This window comes from Schistocerca americana, chromosome 1 (assembly GCF_021461395.2).
Source record: "Schistocerca americana isolate TAMUIC-IGC-003095 chromosome 1, iqSchAmer2.1, whole genome shotgun sequence".
Classification (NCBI taxonomy): Eukaryota; Metazoa; Arthropoda; class Insecta; order Orthoptera; family Acrididae; genus Schistocerca; species Schistocerca americana.
Window position 1 is genome coordinate 637,620,525 of NC_060119.1, and position 13,150 is coordinate 637,633,674.

Sequence of the window (13,150 nt, forward strand, 5' to 3'; positions counted from 1 at the left end):
TTATTTTTGTCGCTTTGCTACAGAATTTCGCCTTTTATTTATATTTTCTGCTGAGGCAGCCAGTTCGTATCAAATGAAGTGTTTAATTCCACATTATTGGCCAGTTTCAACTGTTCACTGCATTTCAAGTGCACGTTTTCGTCTTCTAGCACGTATGGCATTATGCCATAATAAAGAACCAAACTTGAGATATTACAGTACTGGTACTCGAAGAAAATTTACATCCTGAAAACCACACTGCAAAGCTTAATATTAGATGGAGGCCTACTTCATTGGGAATCTGGACATACAAATGTGCACTTATTCATTTCAGTATGGTTCAAGAAATTCCGACTCTCTTGAAGTTTCCTCTGATGCTTGTTTCTTTTATGACATAATGTAATATCTTTTAATGTTTTACACATACAAACATATGAGCTTCCTATGTCATAGCTGTGCAAGCACAGGGATGCCTCTTATGTGGCACTCTCTGGCAACTGCTGGAACAAATCTATTTGTAACAGATCTTGGGAAAATATTGCAAATTGTGGTTTGAAAAGTGTTATTTTCAAAATAAATTTCCTTTTGTGCAAGATGAACTATGTGCGAGAATGTATGATGAATTTCTTAAATCGCAGAGCGTTCGACTCTCATTTAAAAATCAACTCTTTGATGACTAACCATTTAGAAGGATTTCGAGCCCAGAAGATCAGAGATTTATGTGATGTGTCTTAAAGTGTAAAATGCACAAAAAGCTTAGTTCCTCTTGTAGCTTATTAAGCTTCGTGACAAATTTTATGTATGAAAAGTTTGCTTTTCCTGTAGCAACACTATGTATATTAATTTAAACCATTAACTTCTCCTGTTTGTGTGATTGCGCTACTTAACAGTGATGTAGCTATTGGCTGACTACATCACGTGTCCTATGCTATGAATATCCGCTGTCATCGGCTGGTGAGATCACGTGACATGAGCTATGACTGGCTTACAAAAGCTCATCACAATCTTGATTTCAATGCTTCGGAAAGTAATATGCGGTTTTTGGTGCAATTTGAATTTATACTTTCGTAATACAAAAATATACAGCATATATGTTGCTTGCTGCACCTCAAAGAACGTTCCAAAACATGATTTTTCCCTCTGAGTTTCATTTTCTAAAGTGCCGGGAAATTCTAAGCCGCTGTATAAAACCATAACCATTCAAATGATTGATAAATTTTACAGTTCCAAGGGAACGTATACTGTCACTTAGCACGGAAAAAGGATATTTTCACCCAGGAGAAAGTGTTTATCACCCGGGGGAAAGTGTTCATTTAATGGGGAGATCTGGGAAAAATCTGGGAATTTTTTTTCCTTGTCCATGTATACACCCTGTGTTCAGAAGAGGTCCCCACTCCTCATACTCTTACGGATGTAAGGACAACCCTGCAGGATTCATAGTGTCAGTTCCCTCCAGCACTACTTCAGACATTAGTTGAGTCCACGCCACATTGTTTTGCGGCACTTCTGCATGCCCGTGGGGGCCCTACACGATATTAGGCAGGTGTACCAGTTTCTTTGGCTCTTCAATGTGTATAAAACAATGGAAGATACAGGATAGAATAATGACTATATTATGTAAAGGATAGATTGCAAATCAAACACATAGCGGATACACTGAGTCGCAGACTGGCACAACTAAACACCTAAGCTTTTGGCGAGAAGGCCTACTTTGGAAGTAGACAACATACATACGCACATTCGTGCAAAAGCAGCCCACACACACTTGACCGCTGTCTCTGGCCTCGGCAGCCAGAGACAATGACAATGGTTGTGTGTGCGCGTGCACGTGTGTGTGTGTGTGTGTGTGTGTGTGTGTGTGTGTGTGTGTGTTTTCTCTGTTTCAGACGGCCTTCTGGCCAAAAGCTTATTTGTTTAGTAGACTTTTTGTTGTGCCTATCTGGTATTCAACATCTCTGCTATATGGTGAGTAGCAATCTGTATTTTCGATATTATTGCTATAATATATATTACATTTTTATTTATAAATATATGTCATATATATTTATGTACCATATGGTGCTCCAGTAGGTATATAGAAAAGTGCATATTCAAATGCTATGTTTTGTCAAAATTTCAAAGGATTCAAGTTTTGAACAAAAGAGCATGAAGTTTTTGCTAACAGTGTATCCCCTTTATATAATTTTTATACATTTATATACCATATGGCCCCTACTAGGTATATAAAAATCCATATATATTCAAACGAAATTTTGTGTCAAAATTTCAAAGCAGTTGTTGAAAAACTTCTGGAAGAACAAACAAACCTTAACGTTTTTATTTGTATAGATTGGTCCATGAACCATGGACCTTGTAGTTGGTGCGGAAAACTGTGTGCCTCGATAGCCGTACCATAGGTGCAACCACAATGGAGGGGTGTCTGTTGAGAGGCCAGTCAAAAGTGTGGTTCCTGAAGAGAGTTGCAGGGGCAACAGTCCATATGATTGACTGATCTGGCATTGTAACATTAACCAAAACAGCATTGCTGTCAGTGGTACTGCAAACAGCTGAAAGCAAGGGTTATACAACTGTAATTTTTCCCGAGGGCATGCATCTATGTGTGGTTAAATGATGATGATGCATCCTCATGGGTAAAAATTCTGGAGGTAAGATAGTCCCTCATTCAGAACTATGGGTGGGGACTACTCAGGAGAATGAACTGGTGTTTATGGATTGGAGCATGCAATGTCAGAGTGCTTAATCAGCCAGGTAGGTTAGAAAATTTAAAAAGGGAAAAGGATAGGTTAAAGCTAGAAATAGTGGGAATTAGTGAAGTTCAGTGGCACGAGGAACAGAATTTTTGATCAGGTGAATAAAAGGTTACAAATACAAGATGAATTAGGGGGAATGCAGGAATAGGTTTAATAATGAATAAGAAAACAGGACCGCAGATCAGCTACTATGAATGGCATAGTGAATGTGTTATTGAAGCCAAAAATCAAACAATGGAAAATCCAGGATGGAAAGTAACAATATTATGAAAAGGAAAGTTGTCACTCACTATATAGTGGAGATGCTGAGTCACAGATAGGCACAACAAGGCCTTACAAAGCAAGGCCTTAAGGGCTGAAAGCTTTATTTGTGACAGTCTTTTTGTTGTGCCTATCTGTGGCTCAGCATCTCCATTACATGGTAAGTGGCAACTTTCCTTTTTGTGGTATTGTTACATTATTGAAGCCAAGATAGACATAAAGTTGTCACCAACAACAATGGTACAAATTTATATGCCAACTAGCTCCACAGATGATAAAGAGTTTGAAGAAATGTATGATCAGATAAAAGAAATTATTCAGATAGTTAAGAGAGACAAATATTTAATAGTCATGGGGCTGGAAAAAGACAGTAGGAGAAGGAAGAGAAGGAAAATTAGAAGGTGAATATGGACTGAGGGAAAGCAATGAAAGATGAAGCTGCCTGATAGAATTTATCATTGCTAACACTTCGTTTAAGATTTATGAAATAAGGTTGTATGCGTGGAAGAGACCAGGAGAGACTGGCAGGTTTCAGATTAATTACATAATGGTAAGACTGAGATTTTGGAACCACATTTTAAATTGTAAGACTTTTCAGGGGCAGAAGTGGACTTCAACCACAGTTTATTGGTAATGATCTGTAGATTAAAACTTTATGAAGAGATTGCAAAATGTTAGGAAATGAAGGAGATGGGACCTGGATAAACTGAAAGAACCATAGGTTGTAGAGGGTTTCAGAAGGAGCATTAGGGAATGATTGACAAGAATAGGAGACAGAAATACAATAGAAGAAGAATGGATAGCTTTGAGAGAAGAAATATTGAAGGCAGCAGAGGATCAAGTAAGTAAAAAGACTAGGGCTAGAAGAAATCCTTGGGTGACACAAGAGACATTGAATTTAATTGATGAAAGGATAAAATACAAAAATACGGTAAATAAGCAGGTGAAAGGGAATACAAACGTCAAGAAAATGAGATAGATAGTAAATGCAAAATGGCTAAGCGGGAGTGGCTAGAGGAAAATGTGGTAACGGAATACAATGCTGGTGCAACCAGAAATATTTTGGAGCACTCTGTTCAGCACAAAATGTAGAACATGGGGCTCTGCAACAGATGACTCCACTTGTTTCCATATTGACCTGACGACATGGTCAGTTACGATTGCAGTGGGCACAGGATTATTAAAATCGGACCATGGATGAATCATGTGTCTCGTTAGACCAGATCTGTTGTTGTTTTCAGATATGCTAGCATCCATATGAATGGATTCTCAAAATGTGCACTGGGCTGTTGATGCAGGCCACTGGGGGCAGTAACACGAGATGGGGGTGACTTTCACGTGGGCCTTGATGGGACCTGTGATAGCAGTTGAAGACACCAAACTGCTGTGGACTACATGAACATTCTTGCAGCCCTCTTGCATGTCTTCCTATTTGTTGTCCCTGATGGTCATGGCACCTTCCAGCAGGTTAGCTGTCCGTCTCACAAGACGAGAACCATGGTACAATGGCTTGAGGGGCACGATGTCTCAGTTATCAAATTTGCCTGACTTGAACTCAATGGAACACAAGTAAGTTGCTTCTGGACAGCAGCTCTGCACCCAAGAATCACCAGTCCATAATTTACAGGAATTGTGCAACCTGTGTTGACATCTGGTGCCACGTAGCTAGTGACAGGAAAATTTTGTGTAAATAATAAAGACAAAAATAACACAACATCTGCACTTTTTAGTGTGATTATGCAAAATTGGCAGCTTTTGCGAAACATTGTGAAGTTTGGCATTTTCCGTGTTCCCATTAAAATTGGCAAAATCTGAGGGCAGTAGTTTACTAATATTGGTAACTAACAGTTATTGCATGCTGAAACAGAATTTTGCCCTTTTTCCTTAACTCTGGGCATTCCATATTATAATCATAAAATTACAGTTGATATCCTGCATAAGGAAATGTGGTTTTACATATATCATGTCATATGAACACCCCTACAATTTCCAATGAACTCTACTCCAGTAGTAGTTTTAGATGCCAACATGATATTTCCCATTACTTTTACACTAACTAACGTACAAAAAATGGTGTGTATTTGCTAGATCTTTATTTTTGAAGTACGTGAGTTGTGGTCTTCAGTTCAGAGACTGGTTAGATGCAGCTCTCCATGCTACTCTATCATGTGCAAGCTTCTTCATCTCCCAGTACCTACTGCAACCTACATCCTTCTGAATCTGTTTAGTGTATTCATCTCTTGGTATCCCTCTATGATTTTTACCCTCTGCATTGCCCTCAAATACTAAATTCGTGATCCCTTGATGCCTCAGACTATGTCCTACCAACCGATCCCTTCTTCTAGTCAAGTTGTGACACAAGTTCCTCTTCTCCCCAATTCTGTTCAGTACCTCGTCATTAGTTACGTGATCTACCTATCTGATCTTCAGCATTCTTCTGTAGCACCACATTTCGAAAGCTTCTATTCTCTTCTTGTCCAAACTATTTATCGTCCATGTTTCACTTCCATACATGGCTACACTCCATACAAATACTTTCAGAAAAGACTTCGTGACACTTAAATCTATGCTCGATGTTAACAAATTTCTCCTCTTCAGAAATGCTTTCCTTGCCATTGGCAGTCTACATTTTATATCCTCTCTACTTCAACCATCATCAGTTATTTTGCTCTCCAAATAGCAAAACACATTTACTACTTTAAGCTTATCATTTCCTAATCTGATACCCTCAGCATCACCTGATTTAATTCGACTACATTCCATTATCCTCATTTTGCTTTTGTCATTGGCGAACCTCAAAGTTTTTATTTCTTCTCCATGGAGTTTAATTCCTACTCCAAATTTTTCTTTTGTTTCTTTTACTGCTTGCTCAATATACAGATTGAATAACATCGGGGATAGGCTACAACCCTGTCTCACTCCCTTCCCAACCACTACTTCCCTTTCAAGCATCTCGACTCTTATAACTGCTATCTGGTTTCTGTACAAACTGTAAATATCCTTTTGCTCCCTTTATTTTATCCCTGCCAACTTCAGAATTTGAAAGAGAGTATTCCAGTAAACATTGTCAAAATCTTTCTCTATGTCTACAAATGCTAGAAACATAGGTTTGCCTTTCCTTAATCTATCTTCTAAGAAAAGTCGTAGGGTCAGTATTGCCTCACGTGTACCAACATTCCTACGGAATCCAAACTGATCTTCCCCGAGGTCGGCTTCTACGAGTTTTTCCGTTCATCTGTAAAGAATTCATGGTAGTATTTTGCAGCCATGACTTATTAAACTGATAGTTCGGTAATTTTCGCATCTTTCAACACCTGCTTTCTTTGGGATTGGAATTATTATGTTCTTGTTGAAGTCTGAGGGTATTTCGCCTGTCTCATACATCTTGCCCGCCAGACGGAAGAGTTTTGTCAGGGCTGCCTATCCCAAGGCTATCAGTAGTTTTAATGGAATGTTGTCTACTCCCGGGGCCTTGTTTTGACTTAGGTCTTTCAGTGCTCTGTCAAACTCTTCACCCAGTATCATATCTCCCATTTCGTCTTCATCTACATCCTCTTCCACTTCCGCGATATTGTCCTCAAGAACATTGCCCTTATATAGACCCTCTATATACTCCTTCCACCTTTCTGCTTTCCCTTCTTTCCTTAGAACTGGGTTTCCATCTGAGCACTTGATACTCATGCAAGTGGTTCTTTTGTCTCGAAAGGTGTCTTTAATTTTCCTGTAGGCAGTATCTATCTTACCCCTAGTGATATATGCCTCTACATCCTTCGATTTGCCCTCTAGCCATCCCTGCTTAGCCATTTTGCTTTTCCTGTCGATGCTGTTTTTGAGACATTTGTATTCCTTTTTGCCTGCTTCATATACTGCATTTTCGTATTTTCTCCTTTCATCAGTTAAATTCAGTACCTCTTCTGTTGCCCAAGGATTTCTTCTAGCCCTTGTCTTTTTACCTACTTGATCCTCTGCTGCCTTCACTGTTTCATCTCTCAAAGCTACCCATTCTTCTTCTGCTGTATTTCTTTCCCCCATTCTTGTCAATTGTTCCCTAATGCCCTCTCTGAAACTCTCTACAACCTCTGGTTCAGGCAGTTTATCCAGGTCCCATCTCCTTCAATTCCCAACTTTTTGCAGTTTTTTTAGTTTTAATCTACAGTTCATAACCAATAGATTGTGATCAGAGTCCACATCTGCCCCTGGAAATGTCTTACAATTTAAAACCTGGTTCCTAAATGTCTGTCTTACCATTATATAATCTGTCTGAAACCTTTCAGTATCTCCAGGTTTCTTCCATGTATACAACCTCCTTTTTGGCATGGTATGGTATGAACCATGAGGTAAAGGACTGGGAGCAGGGGTTGTCTAAGGATGGACGAGTATATTGTGTAGGATTGGTGGACAGCGGAATACAATGGTAGGAGCGGTGGGAAGGATAGTGGGGTGTACATTTCTCATTTCAGGGTACAACGAGAGGTAATCGAAACCCTGGCGGAGAATGTAATTGAGTTGCTCCAGTCACGGATGGTACTGAGTTACGAGGGGAATGCTCCTCTGTGGCCGGACTGTAGGACTTTGGGTGGTAGTGGAAGACTGGATAGATAAGGCATGGGAGATATGTTTTTGTACAAGGGTGGGAGGATTATTATGGTCAGTGAAGGCATCAGTGAGACCCTTGGTATATTTTGAGAGGGACTGCTCATCACTGCAGATGCGACGACCACAGGTGGCTAGGTTGTACGGAAGGGACTTTTTGGTATGGAATGGGTGGCAGCTGTCGAAGTGGAGGTATTGCTGGTGATTAGTAGGTTTGATATGGATGGAGGTACTGATGTAGCCATCTCTGAGGTGAAGGTCAACATCTAGGAAGTTGCCTATAAGTTCTTGAGGCTCTGGAGGAATGTGAATAAGGTGTCCTCACCTTCAATCCTGATAGCAAAGGTGTCATCAATCAATCTGAAGCAGGTGAGGGGTTTTGGATTCTGGGTTTTTAGGAAGGATTCCTCTAGATGGCCCATGAATAGGTTAGCATAGGATGGTGCCATGCGGGTGCCCATAACCGTACTGTGGATTTGTTTGTAGTTAGTGCCTTTAAAGGTGAAGTAATTGAGGGTGAGGATATAGTTGGTCATGGAGACTAGGAAGGAGGTTATTGGTTTGGAATCCATAGGGCGTCTGGAAAGGTAGTGTTCGATAGCGGTAAGGCCATGGGCATTAGGAATGTTAGTGTACAGAGAGGTGGCATCAATAGTGACGAGCAGGGCACCGTGTGGTAAAGGGACTGGAACTGTGGAGAGTAGTTGAGGAAATGGTTGGTAACTTTTATATAGGAGGATAGGTTCCGGGTAATAGGTTGAAGGTGTTGGTCTACATGCCTCCTCTGCCCCCTTTTGTTCTATACATCTGATCCTCCTCCCCCTTTCCCCTTCCCATCTCCTCCTCTTCCTCCTCCTCCTCCTCCTCCTCCTCCTCCTCCTCCTCCTCCTCCCCCCCCCCTCATCCTCCCCCTCCTCCTCCTCCTCCCTTTCACTCTACCCATCTCCTCCTCCTCCTCCTACCCCCCTTTTGCTCTACCTGTCTCCTCCTCCTCCTCCTCCTTCTCCCTCTCCCTCTCCCTCCCCTTTTCCCTCTACCTGTCTCCTCCTCGTGCTCCTTCTCCCTCCCCCTTTCCCTCTACCTGTTTCCTCCTCCTCTTTCTTCCTCCCCCTTTCACTCCACCCATCTCCTCCTCCTCCTCCCCCTACCCCCCTTCCTCCCTCCGTCCGCCTATCTGCTTTTCACTCCAGCCTCTCTCTGCTAATTTTTTCCTGCTCCCACACTCTCTGTTGATCTCCCCCTCCCCCTCCCTCTCTGTTCATCTCCTCCAGCCCTCTTTCTGCTCATCTCATCCAGCCCTCTTTCTGCTCATCTCCTCCACCCTCTCTCTGCTCTTCTACTCCCACCCTCTCTCTGCTCATCTACTTCCATCCGCTCTCTGTTCCTATTTCCCTTCCCCTCTCTCTGTGTCCACCTATGGCTCCCCCTCTCTCTGTGTCCACCTACTGCTCCCCTCTCTCTCTGTGTCCACCTACTGCTCCCCTCTCTCTCTGTGTCCACCTACTTCTCCCTCCTCTCTCTGTGTCCACCTACTCCTCCCTCCTCTCTCTGTGTCCACCTAGTCCTCCCCCCTCTCTCTGTGTCCACCTAGTCCTCCCCCCTCTCTCTGTGTCCACCTAGTCCTCCCCCCTCTCTCTGTGTCCACCTAGTCCTCCCCTCTCTCTCTGTGTCCACCTAGTCCTCCCCCCTCTCTCTGTGTCCACCTAGTCCTCCCCCCTCTCTCTGTGTCCACCTAGTCCTCCCCCCTCTCTCTGTCCATCTCCTACTCCCCCCTCTCTCTGTCTGTCTCCTACTCCCCCCTCTATCTGTGTCTGTCTCCTACCCCACCCCACTCTCTGTCTGTCTCCTACGCCCCCAAATCACTCTCTCTCTCTCTGGCTATCTCCTCTACCCTACCTCTCCGTCTCTGTCCATCTTCTCCTTCCCCTGTCTCTGTCCACCTCCCTCCTTGGCCCGCACAATGTCTGTCTCCGCCTCTCCCATCTCGCTGCCCATCTCCCCCTCCTTCTCTTGTCTCTGTCCACCTCCTCTTGCCTCCTCTCTCTCTCTCTCTGTCCGTCTCCTCTTGCCTCCCCTCTCTCTCGATCCATCTCCTCCTCCCTCCCTTTCTCTCTATCCCCTCCTCATAACCCCCACTATCTGTCCATCTCTTCCTCCATCCCCCACTCTCTGTCCATGTCCTCCTCCATCCCCCCTCTGTCTATCTCCTCCTCCATCCCCCTCTCTCTGTCAATCTCCTTCTCCCTCCCCCCTCTCTCTGTGTCCATCTCCTCTTCCCTCCCCCCTCTCTCTCTGTCCGTCTCCTCTTCCCTCCCCCCCCTCTCTCTGTCTGTCTTCTCTTCCCTACCCCGTCCCTGTCCATCTCTTCTTCCCTCTCTCCCTCTCCATCTCCCCCTCCCTCCCCATCTCCCTCTCAATCTCCCCCTCCCTTCCTCTCTCTGTCCATCTCCCCCTCCATCTGTCCATCTTCCCCTACCTCCCCCCCTCTGTCCATCTCCCCCTCCCTCTGTCCATCTCCCCCTCCCTCTGTCCATCTCCCCCTCCCTCTGTCCATCTCCCCCTCCCTCTGTCCATCTCCCCCTCCCTCTGTCCATCTCCCCCTCCCTCCCCCTCTCTCTCCATCCCTTCCCCTCTCTCTGTCCATCTCCCCATCCCTTCCCCTCTCTGTCCAACTCCCCGGCCTTCCCCCCTCTCTCTCTGTGCATCTCCCCCTCTCTCTCTGTGCATCTCCCCCTCTCTCTCTGTGCATCTCCCCTGCCCTCCTCCCTCTCTCTCTGTGCACCTCCCCTGCCCTCCTCCCTCTCTCTCTGTGCACCTCCCCTGCCCTCCTCCCTCTCTCTCTGTGCACCTCCCCTGCCCTCCTCCCTCTCTCTCTGTGCACCTCCCCTGCCCTCCTCCCTCTCTCTCCGTCCATCTCCCCTGCTCTCCTCCCTCTCTCTCTGTCCATCTCCCCTGCTCTCCTCCCTCTCTCTCTCTGTCCAACTCCCGTGGCCCCCCCCTCTCTCTCTCTGTCCATCTCCCCCGCCGTCGCCCCTCTCTCTGTCCATCTTCCCCGCCCTCACCCCTCTCTCTGTCCATCTTCCCTGCCCTCAACCCCCGCTCTCTATCAATCTCCCCAACCTCCCCCCTCTCTCCCCCCATTTCCCCCACCCTCCCCCTCTCTCTGTCCATCTCCCCCAGCCCCCCCCTCTCTCTGTGTCCATCTTCTCCTCTTTCTCTCTGTCTGTCTATCTCTTTCTGCCCTCATCTCTCTCATTTGTCACCTCCCACACTCTCTTCTGTCTGTCTCCTCCTCACACCTTTCTCTGCCCACCATTTTCCCCCCCTCTCTCACTATCCATCTCCTCCCTCTCCTCTCTCCGGTCAACTGTGCCCACCCACATGTGTAGCCTCTGCAAGGTATGCTGAGACTATGCACACAACTCACTTGTTATGCAAGACAACTTGCATGTCATGGTTTTTTTTATTTTTATTTAGAAAAATGTCTTTTTGCCCATATCTCCGCTGCCAAGATGTTCTAACCCCCACACTGCAGATTCTCATATAGCAAGCAGTATGTATACCAAATTTGCGTGAAATTGATATCCAGTGGTTTAGAAGGAGATTTTGGGCATACATACTTAGATAATGTGATTGGACAAAAAATTTGGAAATACCACAGGATATGCTGGTGTTAGTGAAGACAAGTTGCACTGTTGTATTTGGCCACGAACAGCACCTGTGGTATATCCTCAATATGTTACAAATGACAGTTGAGACTAGAATAGTGTTCTGTTGTTTAGTTGCGAGTGTATTATGTTGGAGCTAAATGAATCCACACATGGGCAATTTGCTTCCATAACCAAGGTCAACGAAGCATTTGATGTTTCAAGAGGCACTTTATTGAAGATTTATGCCACACACAGACAAAGTGGAAAGACACCATTCACCAAGTCACAACACAGATGAAAGTGTGTCATGAGTGAAGTGACAGACTGTCATTGAATTCAGATTGTGATGAAAAATAAAGAGGACAACAGATGTAAAGGTCACTGGTGAACTGAATGTCACACTTGTGAATCCTGTCAGTACAAAAACAACAGGAAGAGAGCTGCAGGTAAAGGGAATTGCAGGGGAAGCTACAATTCCAAATCCACTCATCAGTGATGTAAATGCTGGTAACAAGGAAACGTGGTCCAAAGCCATAAAATGTGGACTGTGGGGCAGTGGGAGAATATCATTCGTTGGATGTCTTTTTACCATTTTGGCTGGTCAGGTCCATCACAGGGTACAGTGTTTGTTCCCCAATGGGGATGCTGTGTTCTGAGACGACAGGGCCTCTGTTCAGACAGTTCACTTCATCCAGGACTGGTTTTACCAGCATAGGCATGAATTGTCACATCTCCGCTGGCCACTGCTGTCACCAGATCTCAATATTATTGAGCATTCGTGGTCTACTTTGGAGAGAAGGATGCATGATTAGTATCCACCTGCATCATCATTACTTGCACTTGTCAGTATTTTTGCAGGAAAGACTTAATAATATTCACTTGAACATTATATAGGACCTGTATTTATCATTTCTGAGATGGCTCTAAGTTGTTTTTCACATTAACTGTTTTCATACAATGTATAAGACATGGGAGTGTGTTGCACTTTTAATGTTAATATTTTTGTCTATCCGCTATACATACGAATAAGAGGAAGTCAGATGAAAGTGAGACAGATGGGTGAAAAAAGGTAAGTAAACTGTTTACTATTTCAAAAGTGATAACCACTGTGAGAAAAGATGGCCATTGTCTTCATGGAAAATGTTTGCAGTTGGCTATGGAACCATGATTGTACCCCGACATCCACTTCTTCATCGAAGCAAATTGATGGCCTCAAATGTGTTTCTCCAGGGCTCCAAAAATATGGAAGAGATTAGAACTTAATGGAGGATGTGTAAAGGCTTCCTAATGAAACTTCTGCAATGTAGTTTCATAAAATAGCCTTGACGACAAGTGAGTGGGCATTATCCTGCAACAGAATAATTCCATTTTGACTACACTGTAGGAGTTTTGCAGGAAAGTCTTTACGCATCCTCCATTCTAATTTCCACATTTTTGACCATGAAGAAAGATGTTTGTGGCTGTCGATTTGCTTTGGATGAAGAGGTGCAGGCCCAGGTACAGTCATGGTTCCATAGGCACTACAAACATTTTTCCATTAAGGGACTGACCGTCTTGTCTCACAATAGTATAAATATAGGGTGAGCACAAACTCTTGCCCTGATTATAAAAATTTATAACAGAATGACCGTTTGACATAATATGTTACATTTGATAGGTTAGTGTTACTAGTTGTTTTTTAAGACCACTTACATTAGTAAACCTCAACGTGTGCTTCCTTGATAGTTCGGAGAATGTTGAGCAGCTTGTATCCTAGCCTTCAGATTGTTGACGTCAGCAACTGGAGTGACGATGACTTCGTCCTTGATATAGCCCCGGGCGGGGGGGGGGGGGGGAATATATATATATATCAAAGAGCTTAATGTCTGGAGAGTGGGGTGGCCAAGATGTTGGACTGTTCCTTCAATCCACCGACCT

The 13,150-nt window shown here is 44.1% G+C and overlaps 1 protein-coding gene across 2 annotated transcripts in view; it reads left to right on the top strand.

Annotated features, from left to right (window-relative positions):
• LOC124607557 (pre-mRNA-splicing factor CWC22 homolog) overlaps positions 1-13,150 on the top strand; it is a 130,353-nt gene that overhangs the window by 39,900 nt on the left and 77,303 nt on the right. The gene's annotated exons all lie outside the window — the stretch shown is intronic.